The sequence below is a fragment of the Rattus norvegicus genome, chromosome 6, assembly GCF_036323735.1.
Source record: "Rattus norvegicus strain BN/NHsdMcwi chromosome 6, GRCr8, whole genome shotgun sequence".
Taxonomy (NCBI): domain Eukaryota; kingdom Metazoa; phylum Chordata; class Mammalia; order Rodentia; family Muridae; genus Rattus; species Rattus norvegicus.
The window spans coordinates 105724975-105747759 of record NC_086024.1 but is presented as its reverse complement, the minus strand read 5'-3'; the positions used below and the strand labels follow the sequence as shown (position 1 = coordinate 105747759).

Below are 22785 nucleotides of genomic sequence, written 5' to 3'. Positions count from 1 at the left end.
AAGGCCCATGGAAAAGAAAAGATTAATCCTGACCTTGGCCACAGCCAAAGCCTGAATTCTAAACTTTGACGGGCAAAACAAAGTTCTTCACAGTTTGTTGTAGATTCTTTTTGAAACCATTTTAGGGGCTTCCCTGCCCCCCAACCTGGGGAATTTGGATCACAGGGGAAGGAACTGGCTGCTGAGGGGATAGATCAAAGGCACTGTCCATGTAGACAGACTCTTCTCTTAGAATAGGGCCAGCGGATAAGGGGAGGGAGGCAGGCTCTCTCAAAGAAAGTTCTCTTAATGCACTCTTTTTGTTGTCAAAGCATCAGCCCTGGCCAACCAACCCTTTACCTTGAAACTCTTTTCCAGCTGGCTCAGGCCCCTGCCCATGCACAGCCTGCAGCTTGCTTGCCCATGCACCTGCCACCCTCAGCCCCACACTTCCCTACTCTGCGCTGTCCCTTCCTTAGAAGCTGTGAATGTTTAAGCAACAGGAGAATTTTTCTTCAGGATCTAAGATAAAGCTTTTAGGTTCTGATAATGCCTGCTTCAGACAGGGTCACTCGCTAACCTGGAGTCCTTCATACACATCTGTTAACAGCAGCTAGACTGGACAAGTGGAGCAAAGGGAGGAGAATCTCTCCTTGGGAAGGAGGCTCAAGAGAGAAAGATCAAACTCCCTGGCAGAAAACCATTTTTCTCAAGCAAATTATTTTTAACTTCTAAGTTAAGCACCAAGAGGACCAAGTAAAACTCTTTGACGAATAAAGTAAATAGTTCCGTGATTAAGTTTCCAGTTATAAAGATCAGAGGAGGAGAAAGGCCAATACTGAAGGGGCTGCATCCCATTGCCTGGACCAGGGGGAGGTCTATAAGCCCGCAAGGGAAAAACAAGAATCTGGCCAGTAGAGGAGTCAGGGGTGAGTGCTAGCCAACTTTGCATCCCCTGGGCCAGACCTCCAGAGGGGCAGAGGATTCAGGAGGTTGGACAGCATAAGTGCACAAAGGCGAGGCTACTGTTGAGTCAGGCTCTGTGGGGCTCCAAGCCCTGCAGTTCGGGTACCTGTAGCCGGACACCCACTCCCCGCTTCTTCTTCCTGTGGAGCAGAGGTCATAAGGCTGCTGGGGAGGAAATGGGGCATAAATACGGGGGAGGAGCTGGCCATTCAGGAGGCTCCCCCACCTCAGGATAGATCTTAGGAGGAGCAGAGGGGTACTGAGGATTTTGAACCGGGTTTTGCCAGACCTAGATGTAAGGTTTCTGGTCCAGGTGTGCTCCCAGTTTTTCCTGAAAAACAATAGCTTTAACAAAGAATCATAGTCAGGTCAAAAGAGCCCTCAGGGGGCCAGCCCACACTGAAAGTTGGCCACTCAGAGGTGCACAAAGTCTGCCACTTTCCCTTCTTAACTTCAACTGACATATTATGTGCTCTGTCCCTAACTTGTCCAATAATCTAACATCAGGCTTACGGGAGTCATTACTGTCTGTCCTATCATCACAAAAAAACACTAAACAAACAAACAACAGACAACACAAAGAAACCACACTATCCAGACAACAACTGCTGTGCCTAGTCCACAGGCACCAGCCAAAAGCAGTTTCAGATAAAGAGGTCTTTGAAGTTTCTCTTCCAAGAGGAACACAGAACCTCTTCTACCCAATAGGAGACCACCAGGCGTCCCTGGCTCTCCTGTTGCCCTGAAGCATCCCTCAGGGTGCATCTTGTGGTCCTCCCGACACGTCTGTTGACCACAGCTTCTGAGCTTTACAGCTCCAGAAAGCGGCTGCGAAACCAAAGCGCTTTTCAGATAGTAACCAGAACCAGAACAGAGACACAGACAGCGGCCGCACACTCAGACACAATTGGGGACCCCCTTACCTCCAAGAAGGTCTTTGAAGTTGTGGGTGGTTGCGAGATCCCGGACGAGCCCCTAAATGAAAGACCATGGGGTGGGGAAGACCCCCACTCAAATCTCGAGACGTCGCAACCCCCCAAGAACTCATGAGAAACGAGTCTTGCCAAGAATAGGGACTGAGCCAATGATGAAGAAGATGAAAATGGAAATATAAAAGCCATGAAAAGTAAGATGTTCTTAAAGCCCGAAGACTAATATGGACGCCTCTGATGCAGTGGATGCTGTGAGAACAGCATGGTCTGAACTCACCCTCCTGTCCTCGGTACTGGTCCCTTCTAAGGGATGCCTAGGGTTGGAAATGTGCTGTTCTTGAGACAGAAGGAGGATAGCCGTTCTACATCCTTTTGACGGCATTCGGGGCTTCACATATGTGGGTACACGCCGCTCCCTTGACTTTTGGCCTGATTCTGTGTGAATATACACACAGACAGGGCACACACCTACACCTGCTCTCAGTTACTCTCCAGGAATGAGGATTGGAGACTAATTCTTGCCTTGGTTTTAATGCCCTTACGTTTATATTTTACTTTTTGAATCATGTCAAGCCAATTCATTTGCTTTGGATTTCAATATTTGAGAACTTTTCAGAAGTGATTGACCAGGAACAGACATGGCTCTCCAGCCCAGAGTATCTGCATGCTCTTAGGTCTTTATGTATAGAATTGTGGGGTTTATGTATTTTAAACAGTCATCTGGATCATTTTTTAATGTTCCATAATAAATGTCTCTCATATAAAAAAGTCGATACCTCTGGAGTTGTTACTACTTCCTAACAATTATGGTAATGATGGAAAATAGTTGATTTTTAAAATGCTTCAAAATCTGGCATTTCCACCAGTCACCAGGTGAGCTCACTGTCAGGAATAGCATCAGTAGCAGGCACATGCTATAGAGACACTGGGAAGGATGCATGCCTTTCTGCAGGCCTAAGAAAATCTTGTGGGAGTGCACTCACTCACACATCATCCTTTTGTGCCTGTGCTGCCCCCTGCTCTTCCCAGCCCCTTGTCTCCCTGAGGCATTTGGGCACCTGGTAGTGAAAGCACAGGGAGCAGGGCAGGGCTGCACTTTCCCTTCCAGTCTATTTCTTTCCCCTTTTCATCATGGGTACATTCCCAGTCTCATTCACCGAGCCTGAACATTGTTCTCTGCTTGGCTCTTCTTTCCAAGCATTTCAAATTCTAGTCACAAACTCTACGGGCATAGTCAAGTCTGTCATCTTTTCTAGCAGAAGAGAATTGAGTGAACTTTGAGTTTTCAGCTTTCACTCCAAACTTCCAGAATAGTTTATGAACATACGAAGCAAAATCAAAAATCCCCTCCAGTTACACAGTAGGATAGCACCCAGCAACTGTAGCTGCCATTTTATCCACTTCCTTCAGTAACATTGCTCACCCCTCATCATCTAGAGTTTCCTCTACCTCATTAGGAGCAGAGTTACACATTATGTCTAAGGCACATTGGGTGCCACCTGTAGGCATAAATGTTTTGAAACCTCCTCTTAAGCTCTCTCTCCTCTAGCCCACCAAAGAGCAGGCATAATGGCAGAGAAAAGTTATTAGGATGTGGGGAAGTGGACCTGCTCAGCAGTCTTTCTCTGGATTGAGCTCCATCTCCTTGGGCAGCTGTTCAATCCCAGAGCAAACACCAAATACAACTCAGCAGCCACAGTCCAGTCCTCTAGGCAGGCAGAAAACAGGATCGAACCAGCAGCCACAGTCCAGTCCTGCCAGCAAGCAGACACCAGGCAGCTGTACCTAAATCCTGAAGAAACCACCAGGCTGGCCACCGACCTGAGGTCAGGCCACAGAGGTGACAAACTGCTGCTGGAACCTCACGAGCAGTTCTTGGGCAAGCTTCTCTCCATGGCAGCTTTATCACAGGCTGAGCTCAACCACGCTATGTAAGGGGAACCAATACATGCAGTGTCCTTACTGAAGAATGGACAGGTGGAGCAAACCAAAACTCAGTGCTCATCTCCCACAGTCTGTGGGGTCAGATTTATACTCCTTCATAACGAGCCCTTTTACCTGTCTGCTATATCCAAACATCCTTTCACCTGTGTCTGCTTCAGGAGAAATCTATGACGTGTTTCCTTAGCAAGACATCCTTTTACCTGTGTGCCTGAGCAAATCATTTGGCAAAATGACCTAGAAGTTTCCACTTCATATCTCCCTGTTTCTTTAAGAATTGTCCCTTTTTTCCTATCATTAGTGATCTACACGCAATGGGAATTAATGTAAAAACCATCATGTTTTCAGTAAAAGCCACATGTATAGAATAGATAAATACTTAACAAAACCTCATGGTTGTATCAATATACAGTATTTAAAGAACCACCTTAGGTTCCTATCAATATACGGTACTTCAGAACAATTTAAAATTTCCATCAAAATATAATGCAAACAAAAACTTAAATAGCTTTGCATATGTAATGGTAAGACAAATATCTGAAATTTCTAAGAACATAATTAAAAAATACATTAAATTTCTAATATATAATAATTCAAATAAAATGATTTTTAAATGTTTATCAATCCCTGGTCATAACCAATAATAACCTTTCATCCTAGATAACAATTATATCACATTAAATGACCAAACCTATACACCCCACATTAAGTGACTAGGGCGACGATCTTCATAAAACTGCTTCCTGCTAAATTGGGGTGAACCATTCCTGTATGGGCCCCAAGGGAGAAAAAAATGGTTAGTTTGAGAAAAGGTAGCTGTAGCATTGGTTGCCCAATCTGTCTTTCTAGTTTCTGTGCTAGCCCTTTTGAAGTTGATTTGCATGCACAGGTAGAAGAATCATTAACTGACACAGTCTGTGAATCACCTGGGCTTGGTGAAGACACTGTCTCAGCTCACAAGAGGTTTCTATTAGTCAGATCTAAACTGTAAAAGGTTCTGTTCGTACCCATAGTTTTCAATTCTGTATATACAGAAGCATAAACACATCCCCTGGATACTATTACTGGGTTCCGTTCCCATGTCAACACATCCTTGCATTGCATTGTAGCCACCATTTGCCCTGTGCTATTTGCATTATACTCCTGAGAACCTATACCAGTGGTCTCCCTTATGCATTCATCTATAGGGCTCGACATGCATTCAATGGTCTAATTACTCTCTTACATTCTGTGTTTACATCCCCAAAAGCCAATTTTCTATCAATGGCTGTCTAGTTTCTCAGTCTGATAGGGTTCTATAAACAGCTGAACTTAACCTCTGTAAGAATTCTCTAAAGGAATTCTCCAGAATCCTATTTTAGTAAAGAGGTAGATTTTCCTCCTCAGGTTCTGCAACCAGACCCCAGGCTCTTAAAGTTGCAACACAACATTGTTCAATTACACCCTCAGATCTGATTTGGTTCTGTAAGTCAGCATAACATCCTTCACCAAGTAGTTGTTCTTTAATAAGTTATTCCACTTGCGAAATTACAAGGGCGGGTTCTGTAGCTTCATGCCTTTACCACCACAACCACAGTAATTGTTGAACAGCTGACACCAACCCCTTCCATCCAATCTTGTGGGATCACCTCATGCTGTGGTCTAGTTATTTAGTGTTTCATTAATATAGGAAGAATGTAAATGATACAAAACAACAGATTCTTCAAAATGCTTTAAATCTAGCATTTCTATCAGTCACCAGGTCAGCTCAGTGGCAGGAATAGCACCAGTAGCAGGCACATGCTGCAGAGACACTGGGAAGGATGAAGGTGCCTCTGGAGGCCCAAGCAAAACCTGTGGTAATGCACTCACTTATACATTACCAGTTTGTACCTGTGCTGCCTCCTGGTCTTCCCAGCCCCTTGTCTCCCTGAGGCATTTGGGCACCTGGTAGTGAAAGCACGGGGAGCAGGGCAGGGCGGCCCTGTCCCTTCCAGTCTATTTCTTTCCGCTTTTCATCATGGGGTACATCCCCAGTCTCATTCACCAAGCCTGAACCTTGTTCTCGCCCTGACTTTTTGCATTCCAAGCATTTCAACTTCTAGTTGAAATCTCTATGTGCATTACAAAGTCTGCAGTCCTTTCTAGCAGAAGAGAATTGAGTGAAACTTCTGAGTTTTCGACCTTCTCTCCAAATTTTAGAGTAGCATGTGAACATACAAAGTAAAACCAAAAATCCCCCTCCAGGAACATAGAGTAAGATACTACCCACAACTGTAGCTGCCATTTTACCAATTTCCTTCAGTAACATTGCTCACCCCTCAGAATCTACAGTTCCCTCAACCACATTAGGAGCAGAATTACTCATTATGCCTAAGGCACTTTGGGCACTTGTAGGCGTAATGTTTTGAAACCTCCTCTTAAGCTCTCCTCTAGCCCTCCACAGAGCAGGGGTAGTGGAAGAGAAAAGTTATTAGGATGTGGGGAAGTGGACCTGCTCAGCAGTCTTTCTCTGGATCGAGTTCCATCTCCTTGGGCAGCTGCTCAGTCCCAGAGCAAACACCAAACAGGACTCAGCAGCTGCAGACCAGTCCTCTAGGCAGGCAGAAAACGGGCTCGACCAGCAGCCATAATCCAGTCCTTTCAGGAAGCAGACACCAGGCAGCTGTACTTCAATCCTCAAGAAACCACCAGGCTGGACACTGACCTGAGGTCAGGCCCCAGAAGTGACAAGCTGCTGCAGGAACTATACAAGCAGTTCTGGGGCAAGCTTCTCTCCATGGCAGCTTTATCACAAGTTGAGCTCAACCACGCTATGTAAGGGGAACCAATACATGCGGTGTCCTTACTGAAGGATGGCGAGGTGGAGCAAACCAAAGCTCAGTGCTCATCTCCCACAGTCTGTGGGGTCAGATTGATACTCCTTCATCAAGAGTCCTTTCACTGTCTGCTATATCCAAACAGCCTTTTCCCTGTGTCTGCTTCAGGAAAAGTCTTTCACATGTTTGCATTAGGAAGACGTCCTTTCATCTCTGTGCCTGAGCAAATCGTTTGGCAAAATATATGTTTTAAAGAACTAGAAGTTTTCACTTCATATCCCCTTTTTTCTTTAAAATTGTCCTTTTCCCTATCATTAGCAATCTACACACAATGGCAATTATTGTAAGAACCATCACATTTTCAAAAAATGCCATTATGTAGACTCTACTCAAATAATTAACAAAACCTTACCTTTCTATCAATATACAACACTTCAAAACAATTTAAATTTTCTATTGAACTACAATTCAAACAAAAACTTAAGTTGCTATCAATATGTAATGATAAAACAAAAATCTGAAAATTCCAAAAACATAATGAAACAAAATACCTTAAAGTTCTAATACACAACTATTCCAACAAAATGACTTTAAATGTCTATCAAGCTCTGATCATAACCAATAATAACCTTCCATCCTAGATAACAATTAGAACACATCAAATGACCAAACCTATCTACCACACTTTAAGGGACTAGGGCGACGATCCTCAGAAAACTTCTTCCTGCTGAAACAGGGTGAAGAATTCCTGTATGGGCCCCAGGGAGAAAAAAAATGGTTAGTTTGAGGAAAAGGTAGCTGTAGCCTTTGTTGCCCAATCTGTCTTTCTAGTTTCTGTGCTAGCCCTTTTGAAGTTGATTTGCATGCACAGTTAGGAGAATCAGAAACTGACACAGTCTGTGAGTCACCTGGGATGTTTGCTTTGTGGAGACACTGTCTCAGCTCACAAGAGGTTTTCCCTAATCAGATCTAAACATTAAAAGCTTCTGTTGGTAGCCGTATTTTTCAATCTCTGTAGATGCATAAGCATAACCACATCCCATAATACAATTACCTTCTCATGTCTACACATCCTTACATTGGTTGGCCTTGTTCCTCAGTTTTTTCAATAACCTCTCTCGGGTGCTGTTGTTCCATTTTCACCAACATTAAGAATATTGAGGGCAGTTCCCGCAGATGTCACCAACAGGCAGCCTAGACATAAGCTTAGTGCCACCTTGGATCAGCTTCTACTAATGGCTGTGTGGTCCTCAGGGTTTGTTGTTTTCCTCACCACAGGTCTGGCTAGCTGTGGCCCAGTGCTGTTTTCTGTAAGCGTATCAAGAACCATGAGCAGCTTTAGGAATGAAAACTTTGGTTGCCACATCCTCAATTTAGGCTTTAATGCCAAAAACATTCTACAGGAAAAAAAGGAAAGAAATAGAAAGAAATCTTCCCCTGACGATAGGGATTCTTTCGAAGTTACAGACCTCGAACACATTCTAAAACAGCGTCTGAGGTGGCTGAAAGCTCTTGCCCTGTGACTCCCTTTCACACAGACAAATGAAAGGACAGCAGAGCCCTAGCTGTAACTGCTACATGACTTGACTGTGCCAGCAAGACTGAAATAACGTTGATCTAGAGACTTGGGGTGCGTCCAGAGAGCATTACCTATGCAAATCCTTGTAAACCAGTGTCTCCAGTCAAGTATGCCACCAGTAATGGAGTCCACATTAAGACCTTGTCAGTGAAATTGAATTGATGGAAGTCACCAGAGCACATCCAAAGGCAAAGTTGGTTTTGCAGATCGACGTTGACACTTCCAAAGCATTTTGTCGCCGCAATGTTAAGTTTGGTTCCACACTCAAAACCAGCAGGCTTCTCATGGAACAGGCAAAAGACCATCAGCTTCCATGAGGGCAGTAGATGTACTGACACTGAGACCTTCATGCAGGCAGCATCACACACCCGCTGTGTCTTTGACATGGAAACTGAACATGGTTTCAGTGTTCATCTGCTTGATATTGGGGGTGGGTCTCCTGGATCTGAAGATACAAAGCTTAAATTTGAAGGGAACACAGTGTCATCCACCCAGCTGTGGACGAGCACTTGCCATCAGACTCTGGAGTGAGAACCATAGCTGAGCCGGGCAGATACTGTGTCTCCTCTGCTTTCACACTTGCAGTCGACATCATTGCCCAGTGAAAGTGTGGAAGGAGCAGCCCGGCTCCGATGATGAAGAGGAGTCAATGAGCAAACCTTCATGGTATCTTCCTGATATCTCTAGCCACCATTATGTGAATGGTGGAGTGTATGCATCATTTAACTGCATTTCTTATGATCATGCACATAGGAAGGCCCTGATGCAGAAAATTATTCATCCAGCTACTGAGGAAAATCAGAAGCATCTGGGTAATATCACGAGGTGTACCCAACTGGTCCCTACAGATCTGTATCTTTTGTGGTTAAATTGTTTGTTGGACTTTATAACCCAGATAACTAGTGAATCTCCCCTTTATTTTTTTTCTGGAGCACTCTGTAATCCCCAGCATGGTAGAATTTTTTGTGTTACCATAATCTCTAACCCATGATTATCAGAATCAGCCAACAGAATGCTATCCATATAACGGTAAATGAGAGATCGAGGAAATTACTTACGAATAATTGCAAATGGTTGTTACACAAAAATATGACAAAATTGGACTATTTAACATTCCTTTTGGAAGTCCTTTCCAGTTGTATCTCTTTGTTGGAAAACATGACTGTCTTTTTTCTCCTCAAAGAGACAGACAGAGACAGAGAGATGCCAAGAAGATGAAGATGAACCAGATTCATGTAGATCTTTCTCCATCTCCTATCTCTCTCTATTCATGTTCTCTCTCTCTCTCTCTCTCTCTCTCTCTCTCTCTCTCTCTCTCTCTCAGCTCTATATTCTCTAGAATCAACACACCTCTTATTTTGAACGCTGAATCTTTTAACCTTACACTTTCTCTGGAAATGTCCAAATTGATCACAATTAAAATATCAAGAATTTGATTCATGATTATCTCTAGCCAAAATTTGTCCTTTGATATTTGCAATTATACGCCTGAGAACCAACACCAGTGGTTTCCCTTTTCTATTCATCTATAGAGGCTCTACATGATTTCAATGGTCTAATTGCTCTCTTACATTGAGCGTTTGCATTCCCAAAGGCCAATATTTGTATCAACAACTGTCTGGTTTCAGACTCTGATATGGTTCTATTCACAGCTCAACTCAATCTCTGTAAGAATTCTGTAAAGGATTATCCAGAATCCTATTTTGGTAGAAGAGATAGATTTTCCCCCAGGTTCTGCATCCTAAGCTCTAAAAGATGTACCACAACATTGCTCATTTTCCCCGCCATATCTGATTTGCTCCTGTAAGTCAGCATAATGCCCATTACCCAGCATCTGGTCTTTAGTAACAGTTATTCCACTTGTTAATCACAAGGGCTGGTTCTGTAGCTTCATGCCTCCACCTCGACAACCACTGTAATTGTTGACCAGCTGACACCAACCCCTTCCAATCTAGTGGGATCACCTCATGCTGTGGTCTAGTTATTTAGCATTTCTTGACAGAGGAAGAGTATAAATGATACAAAATAATAGATTCTTTAAACTACTTTAAAATCTAGCATTTCAATCAGTCCTCAGGTGAGCTCACTGTCAGGAATAGCATCAGTAGCAGGCACACGCTGCAGAGACACTGGGAAGGATGCATGTGTTTCTGCAGGCCTAAGAAAATCTTGTGGGACTGCATTCACTCACACATCACCCTTTTGTGCCTGCGCTACCTCCTGCTCTTCCCAGCCCCTTGTCTCCCTGAGGCATTTGGGCACCTGGTAGTGAAAGCACGGGGAGCAGGGCAGGGCTGCACTTTCCCTTCCACTCTATTTCCTCTTTTCATCACGGGATACATTACCAATCTCATTCACCAAGCCTGAACCTTCTTCTCCCTCTGCCGTTTTGCCTTCCAAGCATTTCAACTTCTAGTCAAAAACTCTACATACATAGCCAACTCTGCAGTCCTTTCTAGCAGAAGAAAATTGAGTGAACCATCTGAGTTTTTGACCTTCCCTCCAAACTTTCAGAAGAGAATTTGAACATACAAAGCAGAAACAAAACAAAACAAAATCTTCTAGTTTCACAGTAGGATAGCACCCAGCAACTGTAGCTGCCATTTTACCAATTTCCTTCAGTAACATTGCTCACCCCTCAGAATCTACAGTTTCTTCTACCACATTAGAAGCAGAGTTACCCATTATGTCTAAGTCACGTTGGGTGCCACCTGTAGGCATAAAAGTTTTGAAACCTCCTCTTAAGTTATGCTCTAGCCCACAATAGAGCAGATGCAGTGGAAGAGAAAAGTTATTAGGATGTGGGGAAGTGGACCTGCTCAGCAATAGTTCTCTGGTATTGAGCTCCCTCTCCTTGGGCAGCTGTTCAGTCCCAGAGCAAACACCAAACAGGACTCAGCAGCTGCATACCAGTCCTCTAGGCAGGCAGAAAACAGGCAGAAACCAGCAGCCACAGTCCAGTCCTTCCAGTTAGCAGACACCAGGCAGCTGTAGTAATCCTAAAACAACACGAGGCTGGCCACCAACCTGAGGTCAGGCCACAGAAGTGACAAGTTGCTGCAGGACTATACAAGCAGTTCTTGGGCAAGCTTCTCTCCATGGCAACTTTATCACAAGTTGAATTCAACAATTCTATGTGAGGCGAACCAATACATGCAGTGTCTTTACTGATGAATGGCCAGCTGGAGCAAACAAAATAACGTTAAGTATTTTATCGATCTCTCATCATAAAAAAATCCTTCCAACCTAGATAACAATTTTATCACATCAAATGACCAAATCTATCCACCCCACGTTAAGGGACTAGGGCGACGATCTTCATAAAACTGCTTCCTGCTGAACTGGAGTGAAGAATTCCTGTATGGCCCCCAAAGGAGAAAAAAAATGGTTAGTTTGACAAAACGTAGTTGTGGCATCTGTTGCACTATCTGGTTTTCTTGTTTCTGGGCTAGCACTTTTGAAGTTGATTTGCCTGCACAATTAGGAGAAATCAGTAACGGACACAGTCTGTGAATCACCTGGCCTGTTTGCTGGGTGAAGACACCGTCTCAGCAGAAAATAGGTTTTTCCTAGTCAGATATGATCTTTACAAAGTTCTGTTGGTAGCCATGTTTTTCATTCTCTGTAGATACATACACATAAGTACATCCCCTTAACAATATTGTAGGTTTCTATTCTACTGAAAATACATTGTTATATTGGTTGGTCTTTCAGATATTTCAATATTTTGAGTACCCAGTTGTTGCAAAACAACCCTTCCTGATGCAGGTTTACATGTATGTCAGCCACATAATGTCTCAATTTCCATTTTTGCCTTTCTGGTCCCACACATGCAACCCATTGGATACCACCCTATTCTCGATAATTTACCAATTCCTATAAATTCTGTCAAAACCTGAGGTGGCCAATCTGGATTTCAGACCTTTGGGTGAGTAAACTAACATCAGCTCCTGTATGTACCAACCCTTCTATGTCCACACCCATATTTGGACCATCTGGGTCTCAGATCATAGACCTATGTGCCAGAGCACATGTTTCCCAGTGCTCCCTGAAGCCCCTGCTCATTCCACAGGAGCGGCCTTCCCCCTGATGTAGGGAAATAGCCTCTCTCTTCAGCCTATCTCACTCTTGTAGTTCCTGGTTTGTGCCTCAGGAAAAGCAGGTCTGACCCCTTTTAGGAGGAACCCTGTCTGTGATGCCTGGTTTCCCATGCGTTTTCAACCACTAAACCCTTGTACAAACAAGCTGTCTTTCTGTCCAAGACTTTGCTCCAGTGTCCTCACATGGCCACCTGCTTGCCGTGCATCAGCTGTGCACACAATGTCCCAGCTACATAAGCTCTACTTCTCCCTTGCTCTGCAGATCTTAAAGAATGTAAACTTATAAACTAGATAGAGTAAGAGGCGGGTGCTCAGACCGAACTTTTCTGGACCAAATAGACTAGGCAGACTAACTTATCTGAGTGGAAAGATCCCACTTATTACTTATTCCATAGGGTGGGAGTCCTCTGGGATTCAAATATACATCTCAGAAAACGTTTTATTCCAAACAAACTCAATCTTATTCTCTGCCTATAATAAACACGGATGTGTGTGCCAGCATCTTGTCAAGTCCAGGCAATTACTACACCCAGGACAGCTCCAGAGAAGCGACCTCAGATGTTCCAATCTCCTCTCAGACACAGATGCTTCTATTAGACCTGTTCCTTCTGACCTATCCTTGGATGGTTCCACAGACCCTGGACATCAGGGAGACAGCAAATTCTGGACTGAACAAATAACCCCATCCCCATCTTTTTAGGTTCTAGAGACACATCGCCCCAAAGCAAGCAGGAAGTAGTCAGAGATCACCACAACCCAATTCCTGCTTCACCATCGCCTCTAATTTTTTCTTCTCTTTTTCCTTTTTTTCAGAGCTGGGGACCGAACCCAGGGCCTTGCACTTGCTAGGCAAGCGCTCTACCACTAAGCTAAATCCCCAACCCCTTAATTTTTTTTAAGAATTAAACCAAGATGGGGGAATGTTGGTGTTCTGTCTAAGCTCAAAGAGAACACACACAGCTACATGGGAACACACAGGGATGCTCTGCCCCACAGTTGCCTGGCAACAGCCAGCTGTGCCTGACACTATAAAAGGGGCTGCTTGCCCTCTCTCAACCCTCTCTTACTTCTCTATTTCTGTTCTTCAATGCTCATGCCCCCTCCTAGACGCACCCCGTCTATGTGTCCATGCCCGGACACATTTCTGCTCTTCTACTCTTCTCTCATTAAAGTTTTCCACGTCAACCATGGTGGCTTGGCCTGTCCTGTCTGGGCACAGGCTGAGATTCCAAACCCTAACAATTATTATATCCTTCTAAATCCAAAGAGAAATAGACAGAGATACAGGAGAGACACAGAGAAGAGATCTGTGATGAACCACGTGGATCTGGTTCATCTTCCTCCATCTTCTCTATTGATTCCTGGTCCATCTCTCTGTCCCCTCTCTAAAATTTTACCTCCGCCTTCTTTACCCACTGCCCAATCACAAGCTTATCTGACTAAGACTTCATTTGACCTCCCCTGCATATAAACACCAATGCACACCTCAGTTCAGTTTTCAATGGCAAGGAGTTGCCTTGTTCTCACTCTTAGACTGGTAATCCTTACCAATGTCTGCCTTTGCCACAGTGGCTGTAATAGCCTTGAAGCCCTTATAACTCAACCTTAACCAGAACCAGCCTGTTGTTATTCTAGAGAATGCGATTACAGTATTCTCTACCATCAATGTACCCTTCATTTTGATCCCTAGATCCTCAGGCCTTATACTTTCTTTGGAAACGTCAAAATTGATCACAATTAAAATATCAAGTATTTTGATTTATGAAATCTCTAGCCAAAATTTGACCTTTGATATTTGCAATTATACTCCTGAGAACCAACACCAGTGGTTTCCCTTTTCTATTCATCTATAGAGGCTCTACATGATTTCAATGGTCTAATTGCTCTCTTACATTGAGCGTTTGCATTCCCAAAGGCCAATTTTGCATCAAGGACAGTCTGGTTTCAGACTCTGATATGGTTCTATTCACAGCTCAACTCAACCTCTGTAAGAATTCTGTAAAGGATTCTCCAGAACCCTATATTGGTAAAAGAGATAGATTTTCCCCCAGGTTCTGCAACCAAATCCCAAGCTCTGAAAGATGTAACACAACATTGTTCAATTACCCCCCCATATCTGATTTGCTCCTGTAAGTCAGCATAATGCCCATTACCCAGCATCTGGTCTTTAGTGACAGTTATTCCACTTGTTAATCACAAGGGCTGGTTCTGTAGCTTCATGCCTCCACCTCGACAACCACTGTAATTGTTGACCAGCTGACACCAACCCCTTCCAATCTTGTGGGATCACCTCATGCTGTGGTCTAGTTATTTAGCATTTCTTTGACAGAGGAAGAGTATAAATGATACAAAATAATAGATTCTTTAAACTACTTTAAAATCTAGCATTTCTATCAGTCTCCATGTCAGGTCATTGGCAGGAATAGCATCACTAACAGGCACATGGTGCAGAGACGCTGGGAAGGATGCATGTGTTTCTGCAGGCCTAAGAATATCTTGTGGGACTGCACTCACTCACACATCACCCTTTTGTGCCTGGGCTACCTCCTGCTCTTCCCAGCCCCTTGTCTCCCTGAGGCATTCTGGGCACCTGGTAGTGAAAGCATGGGGAGCAGGGCAGGGCAGCAGTTTCCCTTCCAGTCTATTTCTTTCCCCTTTTCATCATGGGGTACATTACCAGTCTCATTTACCAAGCCTGAACCTTCTTCTCCCTCTGCCATTTTGCCTTCCAAGCATTTCAACTTCTAGTCAAAAACTCTACATGCATAGCCAAGTCTGAAGTCCTTTCTAGCAGAAGAGAATTGAGTGAACGATCTGAGTTATTGACCTTCCCTCCAAACTTTCAGAAGAGAATTTGAACATACAAAGCAGAAACAAAACAAAACAAAATCTTCCAGTTACACAGTAGGATAGCACCCAGCAACTGTAGCTGCCATTTTACCAATTTCCTTCAGTAACATTGCTCACCCCTCAGAATCTACAGTTTCCTCTACCACATTAGAAACAGAGTTACCCATTTGGCCTAAGGCACTTTGGGTGCCAGCTGTAGGCATAAAAGTTTTGAAACCTTCTCTTAAGTTATGCTCTAGCCCACAATAGAGCAGATGCAGTGGAAGAGAAAAGTTATTAGGATGTGGGGAAGTGGACCTGCTCAGCAGTAGTTCTCTGGTATTGAGCTCCCTCTCCTTGGGCAGCTGCTCAGTCCCAGAGCAAACACCAAACAGGACTCAGCAGCTGCAGACCAGTCCTCCAGGCAGGCAGAAACCAGCAGCCACAGTCCAGTCCTTCCAGTTAGCAGACACCAGGCAGCTGTAGTTCAAGCCTAAAACTACACGAGGCTGGCCACCGACCTGAGGTCAGGCCACAGAATTGACAAGTTGCTGCAGGAACTATACAAGCAGTTCTTGGGCAAGCTTCTCTCCATGGTAGCTTTAGCACAAGTTGAATTCAACAAAGCTATGTGAGGCAAACCAATACATGCAGTGTCATTACTGAAGAATAGGGAGGTGCAACAAACAAAATGACTTTAAGTATTTTATCGATCTCTCATCATAAAAAAACCTTCCATCCTAGATAACAATTGTATCACATCAAATGACCAAATCTATCCACCCCACCTTAAGGGACTAGGGCGATGTTCTTCAGAAAACTGCTTCCTGCTGAATTGGGGTGAAGAAATCCTGTATGGGCCCCAAAGGAGAAAAAGATGGTTAGTTTGACAAAACGTAGCTTGGCATTTGTAGCCCTGTTTCTGGGCTAGCACTTTTCAAGTAGATTTGCATGCACAGTTAGGAGAATCAGTCACTGAGACAGTCTGTGAGTCACCTGGGATGTTTGTTGGGTAAAGACACGGTCTCAGCAAAAAACAGGTTTTTCCTAGTCAGATATGATCTTTCCAAAGTTCTGTTGGTAGCCATGTTTTTCATTCTCTGTAGATACATACGCATAAGCACATCCCCTTCATAATATTGTAGGTTTCCACTCCACTATCAACCCATTGTTCTATTGGTTGAGCTTTCAGATATTTCAATATTTTGAGGAACCAATTGTTAGAAAACAACCTTTCCCCATAGGTTTATGTGTATGTCAGCCACATAATGTCTCAATTTCTATTTTTGCCCTTCACAGGCAATCCATTGGATACCACCCTATTCTCGATAATTTACCAATTCCTATAAATTCTGTCAAAACCTGAGGTGGCCAGTCTGGATTCCAAGAATTTTGAGAAAGCAAACTAACATCAGCTCCTGTATGTACCAACCCTTCTATGTCCACACTCGTATTTGGACAACCTGGGCCTCTGATCATAGACCTGTGTGCCAGAGGACATGCTTCTCAGTGCTCCCAAAAGCCCCTGTTCATTCCACAGGAGCGGACTTGCCCCGGATGTAGTGAAACAGCTGAACAGTTCTATCCCCTATCTCACCTTTAACAGGTTTTATTTATGTCATGAAATCCCATCTACTACACCTGGAGAGACCATAAGTCCTTGAGAAGTGAATCCACTTCTTCCCAAGACGATCCCCAATGTCCCCTGAACATAAGGGATCACACACTCCATTGGTTAGGTTATATTTGACTTGTGGGGATAATGTAAGAGGAATCTGTGGCCAGATCCCAAGCTAACCCTCCATGAGCACCTATGTATAGGATTAGAAATACCTAATGCTTGGAATGTCCTCTCTGACCAAAAGGAAAATGACTCGCACTCTTTGCAGAGTGTCCTCTAGCTGACAGGCCCCTCAGTGTTGCCTGAAGTTATAAAATGAGCACCATCTTAGCCCAGGCCTGCAGCCAAAGCTACCAGCCCCTCCTGCCTTTCCTCTTCTTCTACCATGCTTAGCTCTGGGGTTGGCCACTGCCAACCCTAACCTGGCCTCTTCTCTATCCACCACTGCTTTGAGGATTCTTCCAACCGGCTTGCCTCTGAAACCTTTGATTCTGTAGATAAAAGACACAGGGCTGGAGAGATGGCTCAGGGGTTAAGAGCACTAACTGCTCTTCCAGAGGTTCTGACTCCATTCCCAGCCATCATCTGACTCAATTGCTCACAACCATCTGCAATGGGATCTGATGCCCTCTTCTGGTGTTTCTGAAGACAGGGACAGTGTACTCACTTGCAATAAATTAAAAGGAAAAAAAAGACTTCAAATTTGTTTACTGGGCACAGTTGCTATGCAAAGATAAGGCAGGCCGTCCAGGTGGGAGTTACCAGTTCATTACCTCTGTGTCTCCCCCTGCTCTAAACTTGAGGCTTGTTCCACCATCTCCTGCCAAATATTTTTTTTACCAACCTTTCAAGGTTGCAGACCCTAGCTTTCCCAGAGCCCTTCCATGATTATTGTTTGTTTCTGTCTAAGCTAAACCCACACAGCTACCTGGGAACAGCCAGGTAAGCTCAGCCCCACAGTTCCGTGCAACAGCCAGCTGTGCTTGACAGAATAACCAGGGCTGCTTGCCCTCTCTTACCTCTCTCAATCCCTTCACCATCCCTCCATCGACATGCCCATGACAGCTGCCTGTCTGCTCCTCTACTCTCCTCTCACTAGAGTTACCCACGTGAAACCATGATGGCTGGGTGTGTTCTGTCTGGGCACGGGCTGAGATTCTAAACCCTAACATTGGTGCCGAAGCCTGGGATTGAAGCAGGAACCCTAACATCAGTGCTGTTCACTCGGATGTCCTGAGTGAGGATTCTGATTTCCCATTGCTCACATGCCCTGATGTTCCCACCACCCTGCCACCAACTCAGGGGTAGAGGACAGGCCTTTCCCACTGCATGCCTCTGCTGCCCAAGGCAGCCCACAGCCTGCTCTGGCCGCCTAGGGCCAAGAACTGAGAGCATCTGCCGAGATGGATGAACCATGCACTCCTGCCCTATCACCACATTGCCCGCAGTCCACTCTGGGCCGGGCCCAGTCACACTTGCTTGCCATGGGTTATGCACTCAAACTGGCTGTGGCAAGGAACAATGGAGATATATGCCACTTCTGTGCACATAACCAGATATTGCCAATGAGCATCCTGCTGATGGGCACTGTCATTAAAACTTCTGTGGCTTCTGCAAGTATCAGAGGGAATCGATCAGAGCTGCTGCCTCACCATCTACATCAGACCACCACCTGCTGGCTGCTGGGGCCCTTCAGGACTTATACCACTCCTCAGGCTTCCCCATCACCATGATGCCCCCTGCTCTTAGCTGTCCACCCACTAGAAGGCCCTCTTCAGCATGTGCTGGTGAGTGGTACTTACTCAACCTCTGTGCACTTTCTTTACCTCAGGGCTTCACTTTCCCTGTGAACACATGGTTTCAGGAGAGCATTTCTTGAGCTTGGAGAGCTAGCTGTGCTGCTTCTGGGGATAGATCCTTTCATGGAGCCTCCCTCTCTAGGACCTTTTCCCTTGGGTGAGACCTTCTTTCTCCTTTTGAGACAGTTTAATGCCAGCCTAGACCTGGATAGGCTGCTCTCTGGCTCAGGAGCACTGGCTCTAACTTTAGACCCGGCTCAAGTCAGGGCAATTAATTCCTATTCTCACCCATGGGTCTCTAGTTCTTCACTGCCTGTCCCCATGTCCTGGGATGTAATTTACACTAACCAGAAAACAATGTCTCTGTTTGGCCCATACCCAGGTCTCCCTCTTCTCTTTTCTTTGTTGCTGTAGGTCCTGGTTTGTGCCTGTGAAAATCCGGTCTGACCCCTTTCTGCAGGAGTCCTGTGTGTGAGGCCTGCGTTCCCACACTAAGTGTCTGACCACTAAGACCCTTGTACAAGTAAGGTCTCTCTTTTTGTCCGGGATTTTGCTACTTCGGCTCACTCTGCCACCCAAGCGCAGTGCCTCATCTGTGCACATCAGTGTCCCAGTTGTGTGTGCATGCACACTCTTGTTTCTCCTTTGCTCTGCAGATCTAAAAGAAGGTAAACTTCTAATCTACAGGAAACACTCAGACCTACCTCTTGTGGACCAAATAGACTCCACTCGGATAAGTACGTCTCCCTGAAGATCCCACTTACTGCCTATTCCAAAGGGTGGAAGTCTTCTGGGTTTCAAATGTACAACTAAGAAAAAGTTTTCTCCCAAACGCGCTTAATCTTATTCTCTGCCTATAATAAGTGTGTGTTTTAACATATTGCCAAGTCCAGGCAATTACTACACCCAGGACAGCCCCACAGAAGCGACCTCCATATGTTCCAATGTCCTCTCACAGACACAGATGCTTCTATTGGATCTGTTCCTTCTGACCTATACTTGGATGGATCTACAGACCATGGACAACATGGATACAGAAAACTAGACTGAACAAATAACCCCATCCCCATCTTTTTAGGTTTAAGAGACACATCAGTGCAAAGCAAGCAGGAAGTAAGTCAGACATCACAACCCAATTCCTGCTTCACCATTGAGTCTACTCTTTTTTAATTTAACCAAAATGGGAGAATGTTGGTGTTCTGTCTAAGCTCAAAGAGCACAGCTGCATGGGAACAGCCAGGTATGCACTAAACACAGTTGCCTGGCAATAGCCAGCTGTGCCTGACACTAGAAAAGGGGCTGCTTGCCCTGTCTTACCCTCTCTTACTTCTCTTGCTCTTTGTTCTTTGCTGCTCTTGCCCCCTCCCCCCACCCCTCCCCCCGTATGTCCATGGCCAGCCGCCTTTCTGCTCTTCTACTCTTCTCTCATTTAACCTCTTCACCTGAACCATGGTGGCTTGGCTTGTTCGGTCAGGGCACAAGCCAAAATTCGAAACCCTAACAATTATGTCCTCCTTCATCCGAAGAGACAGACAGGAAGAAGACACAGAGAAGATGAAGATGACTCAGATCCATGTGCATCCGGTTCACCTTCCTCCATCTATCTCTTCCTGGTCATCATTCTGTCCCCTCTCTCTAAAACTTTCATCCCTGCCCTCTTTTCCCACTGCCCAATCACAGGCTCATGTAACTAATTAAGATTTGTACCTGGCCTTGTCTGCATACAGACAGCAATCCACAGGTCAGTTTGGTTCCCAATGGCAAGAGGTTTCCTTGTTCAGACTCAGACTGGCAAATCCTTTGACCAATGTCAAAGGCTGCAGTAGCCTAGAAGCCTCTGTAGCTCACAGTAACCAGAACCTGCATGGTCTTAGCTATGATTATCGTATTCTCTAGAATCAATGCACCTGCCATTTTGAACTCTGGACCCTTTGGCCTTACAATTTCTTGGGAAATGACCAAATTGTCTACAGTTAAAACATCAAGCATTTTGATTGCTGATATCTCTAGCCACCATTTGCCCTGTGATATTTCCATTATACTCCTGAGAAACTATACCAGTGGTCTCCCATATGCATTCATCTACATGGGCTCTACATGCTTTCAATGGTCTAATTGATCTCTTACATTCTGTGTTTGCATCCCCAAAAGACAATATTTCTATCAACGACTGTCTAGTTTCTAAGTTTGATAGGGTTCTATAAACAGCTGAACTTAACCTCTGTAAGAATTCTCTAAAGGATTCTCCAGAATCCTATTTTAGTAAAGAGGTAGATTTTCCTCCTCAGGTTCTGTAACCAGACCGCAAGCTCTTAAAGTTGCAACTCATCATTGTTCATTACACCTTCAGATCTGCTTTGTTCCTGTAAGTCAGCATAAGACCCATCACCCAGCAGCTGTTCTTTGGTAACAGTTATTCCACTTGTTAATCACAAGGGCTGGTTCTGTAGCTTCATGCCTCTGCCTCAACAACCACTGTAATTGTTGACCACCTGACACCAAACCCTACCCATTTTGTGGGATCACCTCATGCTGTGACCTAGTGATTTAGCCTTAAATTAACATAAGAGTGTAAATGATACAAAACAACAGATTCTTCAAAATGCTTTAAATCTAGCATTTCTATCAGTCACCAGAACAGTTCACTGGCAAGAACAGCATCAGTAGCACTCACATGCTGTAAAGACACCTGGAAGGATGAAGGTGCCTCTGTAGGCCCAAGCAAAACCTGTGGTAATGCACTCACTTCCACATTAAAGCTTTGTGCCTCTGCTGCCTCCTGCTCTTCTGAGCCCCTTGTTTCCCTCAGGCACTTTGGGCACCTGGTAGTGAAAGCATGGGGAGGAGGGCAGGGCGGACTTTCCCTTCCATCTCTTTCTTTCCCCTTTTCATCATGGGATACATTACCAGTCTCATTCACCAAGCCTGAACATTGTTCTCCCCCTTGGCTTGTTTTTCTTTCCAACCGATTCAACTTCTAATCCCAAACTCTCCGTGCATAGCCAAGTCTGTAATCTTTTTTAGCAAAAGAGAATTGAGTGAACCTTCTGAGTTTTCTGCCTTCCCTTCAAACTTTCAGAATGGTATGTGAACATACAAAGCAAAACCAAAACACCCTCTCCAGGAACCCTGTAGCAGACCACCCAGCCAATGTAGCTGACATTATACCAATTTCCTTCAGTAACATTGCTCACCCCTCAGAATCTACAGTTCCCTCTACCACATTAGGAGCAGAGTTACCCATTATGCCTAAGGCACTTTGGGTGTCACCGGTAGGCGTAAGTGTTTTGAAACCTCCTCTTAAGCGCTCCTCTAACCCACCACAGAGCAGATGCAGTGGAAGAGAAAAGTTAATAGGATGAGGGGAAGTGGACCTGCTCAGCAGTAGTTCTCTGGTATTGAGCTCCCTCTCCTTGGGCAGCTGTTCAGTCCCAGAGCAAACACCAAACAGGACTCAGCAGCTGCAGACCAGTCCTCTAGGCAGGCAGAAAACAGGCTCGAACCAGTAGGCACAGTACACTACTGTCAGCAAATAGACACCAGGCAGCTGTACTTCAATCCTGAAGAAACCACCAGGCTGGCCACCAACCTGAGGTCAGGGCACAGAGGTGACAAGCTGCTGCAGGACCCTCACGAGCAGTTCTTGGGCGAGCTTCTCTCCATGGCAGCTTTATCACAAGTTGAGCTCAACCACACTATGTAAGGCGAACCAATACATGCGGTGTCCTTACTGAAGAATGGACAGGTGGAGCAAACCAAAGCTCAGTGCTCATCTCCCACTGTCTGTGGGGTCAGATTTATACTCCTTCATCAGGAGCCCTTTCACGTGTCTGCTATATCCAAACATCATTTCACCTGTGTCTGCTTCAGGAGAAGTCTATTACGTGTTTGCTATAGAAAGACATCCTTTCACCTGTGTTCCCCAGCAGACCATCCTTTGGCAAAATGAATGTTCCAAAAAACTAAAATTTCCACTTTATATCCCCCTTTTTCTTTAAGAATTGTCCTTTTCCCTCTCATCAGAAATCTACACATAATGGAAATTATTGTAAGAACCATCACATTTTCAATAAATGCCGTTCGTTTAATATAGTCAAATAAGTAGCAAAAACCTATGTTACTACCTATATAGAATAATTCAAAATAATTTAATATTTCTATCAATGTACAATTATTCAAATGAAAACTTAAATTTCTGTCAATATGCAGTGATTAAGTGAAAACCTTAAATTTCTATCAAT

At 44.6% G+C, this 22785-nt stretch overlaps 1 pseudogene; it reads left to right on the top strand.

Moving 5' to 3' along the window:
* The first annotated feature begins 7944 nt into the window (after positions 1-7944).
* The window catches only part of Odc1-ps3 (ornithine decarboxylase 1, pseudogene 3), a 28159-nt pseudogene continuing 13318 nt past the window's right edge, over positions 7945-22785 (top strand).